Source organism: Pseudorca crassidens, chromosome 9, assembly GCF_039906515.1.
Source record: "Pseudorca crassidens isolate mPseCra1 chromosome 9, mPseCra1.hap1, whole genome shotgun sequence".
NCBI lineage: Eukaryota > Metazoa > Chordata > Mammalia > Artiodactyla > Delphinidae > Pseudorca > Pseudorca crassidens.
Genome location: NC_090304.1, coordinates 11,308,098 through 11,316,232, shown reverse-complemented (window position 1 = coordinate 11,316,232; position 8,135 = coordinate 11,308,098).

Here is an 8,135-nt window from a genome sequence, read left to right as displayed (position 1 = left end):
ATTTCTGTTTTTGTGCCAGTACCATACTGTCTTGATTACTGTAACTTTGTAGTATAGTCTGAAGTCAGGGAGCCTGATTCCTCCAGCTCCATTTTTCGTTCTCAAGATTGCTTTGGCTATTTGGGGTCTTTTGTGTTTCCATACAAATTGTGAAATTTTTTGTTCTAGTTCTGTAATATATGCCAGTGGTAGTTTGATAGGGATTGCATTGAATCTGTAGATTACTTTGGATAGTATATTCATTTTCACAACGTTGATTCTTCCAATCCAAGAACATGGTATATCTCTATATCTGTTTGTATCATCTTTAATTTCTTTCATCAGTATCTTCCAGTTTTCTGCATACAGGTCTTTTATCTCCTTAGGTAGGTTTATTCTAGGTATTTTATTCTTTTTGTTGCAATGGTAAACGGGAGTGTTTCCTTAATTTCTCTTTCAGATTTTTCATCATTAGTGTATAGGAATATAAGAGATTTCTGTGCATTAATTTTGTATCCTGCTACTTTACCAAATTCATTGATTAGCTCTAGTAGTTTTCTGGTAGCATCTTTAGGATTCTCTATGTATACTATCAGGTCATCTGCAAACAGTGACAGCTTTACTTCTTCTTTTCCGATTTGGATTCCTTTTATTTCTTTTTCTTCTCTGATTGCTGTGGCTAAAACTTCCAAAACTATGTTGAATAATAGTGGTGAGAGTGAGCAACCTTGTCTTGTTCCTGATCTTAGTGGAAATGGTTTCAGTTTTTCACCATCGAGGATGATGTTGGCTGTGGGTTTGTCATATATGGCCTTTATTATGTTGAGAAAGTTCACTCTATGCCTACTTTCTGGACGGTCTTTATCATAAATAGGTGTTGAATTTTTGTCAAAAGCTTTCTCTGCATCTATTGAGATGACCATATGGTTTTTCTCCTTCATTTGGTTAATATGGTGTATCACATTGATTGATTTGCGTATATTGAAGAATCCTTGCATTCCTGGAATAAACCCCACTTGATCATGGTGTATGATCCTTTTAATGTGCTGTTGGATTCTGTTTGCTAGTATTTTGTTGAGGATTTTTGCATCTGTGTTCATCACTGATATTGGCCTATAGTTTTCTTTCTTTGTGATATGCTTGTCTGGTTTTGGTATCAGGGTGATGGTGGCCTCGTAGAATGAGTTTGGGAGTGTTCCTCCCTCTGCTATATTTTGGAATAATTTGAGAAGGATGGGTGTTAGCTTTTCTCTAAATGTTTGATAGAATTCGCCTGTGAAGCCGTCTGGTCCTGGGCTTTTGTTTGCTGGAAGATTTTTTTTTTTTTTTTTTTTTTTGTGGTACGTGGGCCTCTCACTGTTGTGGAGCACAGGCTCTGGACGCACAGGCTCAGCGGCCATGGCTCACGGGCCCGGCCACTCCGCAGCATATGGGAATCTTCCCAGACCAGGGCATGAACCCGTGTCCTCTGCATTGGCAGGCAGACTCTCAACCACTGCACCACCAGGGAAGCCCCCTGTTGGAAGATTTTTAACCACAGTTTCAATTTCAGTGCTTGTGATTGGTCTGTTCATATTTTCTATTTCTTCCTGATTCAGTCTCGGAACGTTGTGCATTTCTAATAATTGTCCATTTCTTCCAGGTTGTCCATTTTATTGGCATAGAGTTGCTTGTAGTAATCTCTCATGATCGTTTGTATTTCTGCAGTGTCAGTTGTTACTTCTCCTTTTTCATTTCTAATTCTGTTGTCTTGAGTCTTCTCCCTTTTTTTCTTGATGAGTCTGGCTAATGGTTTATCAATTTTGTTTATCTTCGCAAAGAACCAGCTTTTAGTTTTATTGATCTTTGCTATCGTTTCCTTCATTTCTTTTTCACTTATTTCTGATCTGATCTTTATGATTTCTTTCCTTCTGCTAACTTTGGGGGTTTTTTGTTCTTCTTTCTCTAATTGCTTTAGATGTAAGTTTAGGTTGTTTATTTGAGTTGCTTCTTGTTTCTTAAGGTAGGATTGTATTTCTATGAACTTCCCTCTTAGAACTGCTTTTGCTGCATTCCTTAGGTTTGGGGTCATCGTGTTTTCATTGTCATTTGTTTCTAGGTATTTTTTGATTTCCTCTTTGATTTCTTCAGTGATCTCTTGGTTATTAAGTAGTGTATTGTTTATCCTCCATGTGTTTGTATTTTTTACAGATATTTTCCTGTAATTGATATCTAGTCTCATAGCATTGTGGTCAGAAAAGATACTTGATATGATTTCAATTTTCTTAAATTTACCAAGGCTTGATTTGTGACCCAAGATATGATCTATCCTGGAGAATGTTCCATGAGCACTTGAGAAGAATGTGTATTCTGTTGTTTTTGGATGGAATGTCCTATAAACATCAATTAAGTCAATCTTGTTTAATGTATCCTTTAAAGCTTGTGTTTCCTTATTTATTTTCATTTTGGATGATCTGTCCATTGGTGAAAGTGGGGTGTTAAAGTCCCCTACTATGAATGTGTTACTGTCAATTTCCCCTTTTTATGGCTGTTAGTATTTGCCTTATGTATTGAGGTGCTCCTATGTTGGGTGCCTAAATATTTATAATTGTTATATCTTCTTCTTGGATTGATCCCTTGGTCATTATGTAGTGTCCTTCCTTTTCACAGAACTAGAACAAAAAACTTCACAATTTGTATGGAAACACAAAAGACCCCGAATAGCCAAAGCAATCTCGAGAAAGAAAAACAGAGCTGGAGGAATCAGGCACCCTGACCCCAGGTTATACTACAAAGCTACAGTAATCAAGACAGTATGGTACTGGCACAAAAACAGAAATATAGATCAATGGAACAGCATAGAAAGCCCAGAGATAAACCCACACACATATGGTCACCTTATTTTTGATAAAGGAGGCAAGAATATACAATGGAGAAAAGACAGCCTCTTCAATAAGTGGTGCTGGGAAAACTGGACAGCTACATGTAAAAGAATGAAATTAGAACACTCCCTAACACCATACACAAAAATAAACTCAAAATGGATTAAAGACCTAAATGTAAGGCCAGACAGCATAAAACTCTTAGAGGAAAACATAGGCAGAACACTTTATGACATAAATCACAGCAAGATCCTTTTTGACCCACCTCCTAGAGAAAAGGAAATAAAAACAAAAGTAAAAAAATCGAACCTAATGAAACTTAAAAGCTTTTGCACAGCAAAGGAAACCATAAACAAGACAAAAAGACAACCCTCAGAATGGGAGATAATATTTGCAAACAAAGCAACTGACAAAGGATTAATCTCCAAAACATACAAGCAACACATGCAGCTCAATATCAAAAAAACAAACAATGCAATCTAAAAATCGGTGGAAGATCTAAGCAGACATTTCTCCAAAGAAGACATACAGACTGCCAACAAAAACATGAAAGGATGTTCAACATCACTAATCATTAGAGAAATGCAAATCAAAACTACAATGAGGTATCACCTCACACCAGTCAGAATGGCCATAACCAAAAAATCTACAAATAATAAATGCTGGAGAGGGTGTGGAGCAAAGGGAACCCTCTTGCACTGTTCGTGGGAATGTGAATTGATACAGCCACTATGGAGAACAGTATGGAGGTTCCTTAAAAAACTAAAAATAGAACTACCGTATGACCCAACAGTCCCACTACTGGGCATATACCAGTATATGAGAAAACCATAATTCAAAAAGAGTCATGTACCACAATGTTCATTGCAGCTCTATTTACAATAGCCAGGACATGGAAGCAACCTAAGTGCCCATCAGCAGATGAATGGATAAAGAAGATGTGGCACATATATACAATGGAATATTACTCAGCCATAAAAAGAAACAAAATTGAGTTATTTGTAGTGAGGTGGATGGACCTAGAGTCTGTCATACAGAGTGAAGTAAGTCAGAAAGAGAAAGACAAATACCGTATGCTAACACATATATATGGAATCTGAAAAAAAAAAAAGGTTCTAACGAACCTAGGGGCAGGACAGGAATAAATACGCAGATGTAGAGAAGGGACTTGAGGACACGGGGAGGGGGAAGTGTAAGTTGGGACGAAGTGAGAGAGTGGCATATACGTATATACACTACCAAACGTAAGGTAGATAGCTAGTGGGAAGCAGCCACATAGCACAGGGAGATCAGCTTGGTGCTTTGCAACCACCTAGAGGGGTGGGATAGGGAGGGTAGGAGGGAGACACAAGAGGGAGGAGATATTGGGATATATGTATAGCTGATTCACTTTGTTATAAAGCAGAAACTAACACACCGTTGTAAAGTAATTATACTCCAATAAGTTTGTTTAAAAAAAATGCTAGGCCTAAAAAAAAAAACAAACAAACTCTATGTTATTTAAAAACCTCAAAAAAAAAAAAATGCTAGGCCTAAATAACTTTGCAGACGATTTCCAATAAATATTCAAGAGCCAGTAATTTACAAATCTTATACACTTTAGAATGCTCCTTAACTCATTCTATAAGAATTAGCGTAACCCTATTAAAAAACTAGATAATAGCACCTAATAGATCTAATAATATCACATATCTAATATAGGTGTACATACCAATCACATCTTTAGAGACGGATGTAAAATTCTTATAAAACATTAGGAAGTTACATAGCAATGTATTACACAGCAACAAGACCAAATAGAATTTATTCCAGAAATTCAGAGAGAAATATTTATATAATTCACTGCAATTACAGATTAAAAGAAGAAACAAGGCAATTATCTCAGTGATGCAGAAAATATTCACTATAATTCAACCTACATCCCTAGGAAACAAAACACCTAAGAAGCCAGGAACTGAGGAAAAAAGTGTACCACCTCAATAAATAATATCAACAAGAACGATATAGCAAACATTATACTTAATGATTAAACATTAAAACAATTCTAATATTGTTCATAAATAGACAATAATGCCCACTGTCACCACTAATATTAATTATTAAACTTGAATTCACTTACAATTCAAAAACACTACAAAAATGAGAAAGTATATAAAGGTGGGAAAACTGGAGGAAAAAAAGTCATTATTCTCAGATATTGAGAAGATATACCCAAAATGCTATAAGGAATTCACTGAAACATTATTGAAAATAGTAAAAGAATTCAACTTGGTGGTAACATATAAAATCAAATTACATGCATCATTTTTTTCTATACACCACCAATATTCATGGAGAAAATATAATAAGTGCTATTTTAGGCAAAATGAAAGACCACATATCATGAAGTAAAGTCCTGATTTAAACATGCACATGCATTGCTTCTTGCAAATATACACTTCAGTGCATATCAGAACTCACAAGAAGGGAAGGGAAAGCCTCAGGACCAAAAATAAACATAAAGCAGAAAACCAGAGAATTGAATACTCCTCCATCAGTGGAAGGGTAAACTGGATAGAAATCATCCCACAGCAAAGATCACAATGAAATGGTTTGCCTCAACCTGAGCTTTGAGTGGAAAAAAAATCATCTCTTCTGAGAATTCAAAACCCTGACAGGAGTCTTGGGTTCAAGTTTGCATTGCCTACATGAAATGGGAAACTCCAAAGGGAAAAATTAACTAAGATTAATTCAGGGTTAATAATGACTTATGATGCCTGGAAGAAGCAAATATTTGCCTTCTCTGAAGGAATGCACAGTGAACCTGAGCCTTCCAAGACTTCCACATAAGTAACTGAACATAAATTCATAATTAAAAATTCATGAAGAAACTAGCCATTATTAGCAAGAATCAAAAGAAACAACCAAAGCATAACAGACTCTCAAGGACCTGAACACTGGAGTAATCATATACAGAATGTAATGTGAATAAGAAGCTAAAAAAATTAAAGGAGTTTTTGTTTGTTTGTTTGTTTTTCGGCTGTGTCGGATCTTTGTTGCAGTGAGTGGGCTTCTCTCTAGTTGCTACATGTGGGCTTCTCTCTAGTTGTGGCACGCGGGCTCTCCTGTTGAGGCGCACAAGCTCAGCAGTTGCTTAGTTGCCCCGCGGCATGTGGGATCTTAGTTCTCCGACCAGAGATCGAACCCACGTCCTCTGCATTGGAAGGTGGATTCTTCTCCACTGGACCACCAGGGAAGTCCCTTAAAAGAGTGTTTTAAATGAGCAAGAAAAAAAGATAATAAAAGAAAAAAAGTAGATTTGTAAAAAGAATGAAATAGAACTTCTAGAAATGAAAGCTATAACCAACTGAATAACTCCCTGAAATTGGTCACATATATACACAGAAGGATGGTTAGGAGACTTGGAAAAGAAAATGAACAAATCTAATAAGTAATATATCTGCATGAGTTCCAGAATGAAAAAATAATATGAATGAGGAAGGGTCACTATTTTATGGGATATAACTGGGAAATTTCTATAATTGATGAGAAATACAAATTCCCATATTCATAACATATCATCCTAGAATACATAAGAAGTAGTCCACATGTAGTCACATTGTGGCAAAACTGTAAATCACCAAAGTCAAAAAGTACATCATTTCTATACACTAACAACAAACTGTCAGAAAGATAAATTAAGAAAACAATCCCATCTACAATTGCATCAAGAGAATAAAATACCTAGGAATAAATTTAACCAAGGAGGTGAAAGATCTGTTCACTGAAAACCATACAAGACTGATGAAAGAAATTCAAGAAAATACAAATAAATGGGAAGATATTCCATGCTCATGGTTTGGAAGAATTCTTATTACAAAATTTCCATTCTATCCAAAGATAGCTACAGATTCTATGCAACCCCCATCAAAATTCCAAAGGCAATTTTCACAGAAATAGACAAGCAATCCTTAAAATTGTGTGATACCACAAAAGACCCTCCACAGCCAAAGTGAACTTGAGAAAGAACAAAGCTAGAGGCATCACACTTATCATTTGAAACTATACTACAAACCTGTAATAATCAAAACTACATAGCAGTAGCATGAAAACAGACATATAGACCAACGGAACAGAACGGAGAGCCCAGAAATAACTCCATACAACTACAATCAATTAATTCATGAATTGGAGAAAAGCCAAGAATATACAGTGGAGAAAGGATAGTCTCTTCAATAAATATTTTTGGGAAAACTGGATAACCACATGCATAATAATGAAATTGGACCCCTATCTTAGACCACTCACAAAAATTAACTTGAATGGATTAAATATTTAAACATAAGACATGAAATCATAAAACTGCTAGAAGAAAAACTGGGGGAAACCTCCTTGGCATTGGTCTTGGCAATGATTTTTTGGATCTGACACCAAAAACACAAGCAACAAAGCAAAAATTAATAAATGGAACTACCTCAAACTGAAAAGCTTCTGCACAGCAAAAGACATAATCAACAAATGAAAGGACAACCTACACAATGAGAGAAGATATTTGTAAATCATATATCAGATAAGGGGTTAATATCCAAAATGTATAAAGAACTCATACAACTCAATAGAAGGAAAAAAATCCAATTTTAAAAAGGGCAGAGGTGGGCTTCCCTGGTGGCGCAGTGGTTGAGAGTCCGCCTGCCGATGCAGGGGACACGGATTCGTGCCCCGGACCGGGAAGATCCCACATGCCGTGGAGCGGCTGGGCCCGTGAGCCATGGCCGCTGAGCATGCGCATCCGGAGCCTGTGCTCCGCAACCGGAGAGGCCACAACAGTGAGAGGCCCGCGTACCGGAAAAAAAAAAAAAAACCTGAATAGAACAAAAGAGGTGGAGGAAGGAGAAATGTACCCCCTTATTCTTGTCTCACAGCTTGAGTTGGGACATCCCGTCTCATCATTTACACCAGTGGCTCCCCTGGTTCTCAGGTCATTGAATTAGGACTGAATTACACCCTCAGGTTTCCTGGGTCTCCAGCTTGCAGAAGGCAGATTGCGGGACTTCTCGGCCTCCATAATAGCGTGAGCCAGTTCTGCATGATAATTCTTTCTCTCTCTCTCTAAATGTGTATATATACATAAATATGATGGATATAGCTGATGTAGATATAGCCATAGATCCTATTAGTTATGTTTCTGGAGAACCCTAATACTGTCCTGGAAATGGTATATAGAGGAAGGAAAAAAAATAGAAATAGTAAAGAAAAACAGGAGAAAGAAAGAAGGGAGGGAGAAAGAGAACAGGTGACACAGAAGCTCTTAATCTT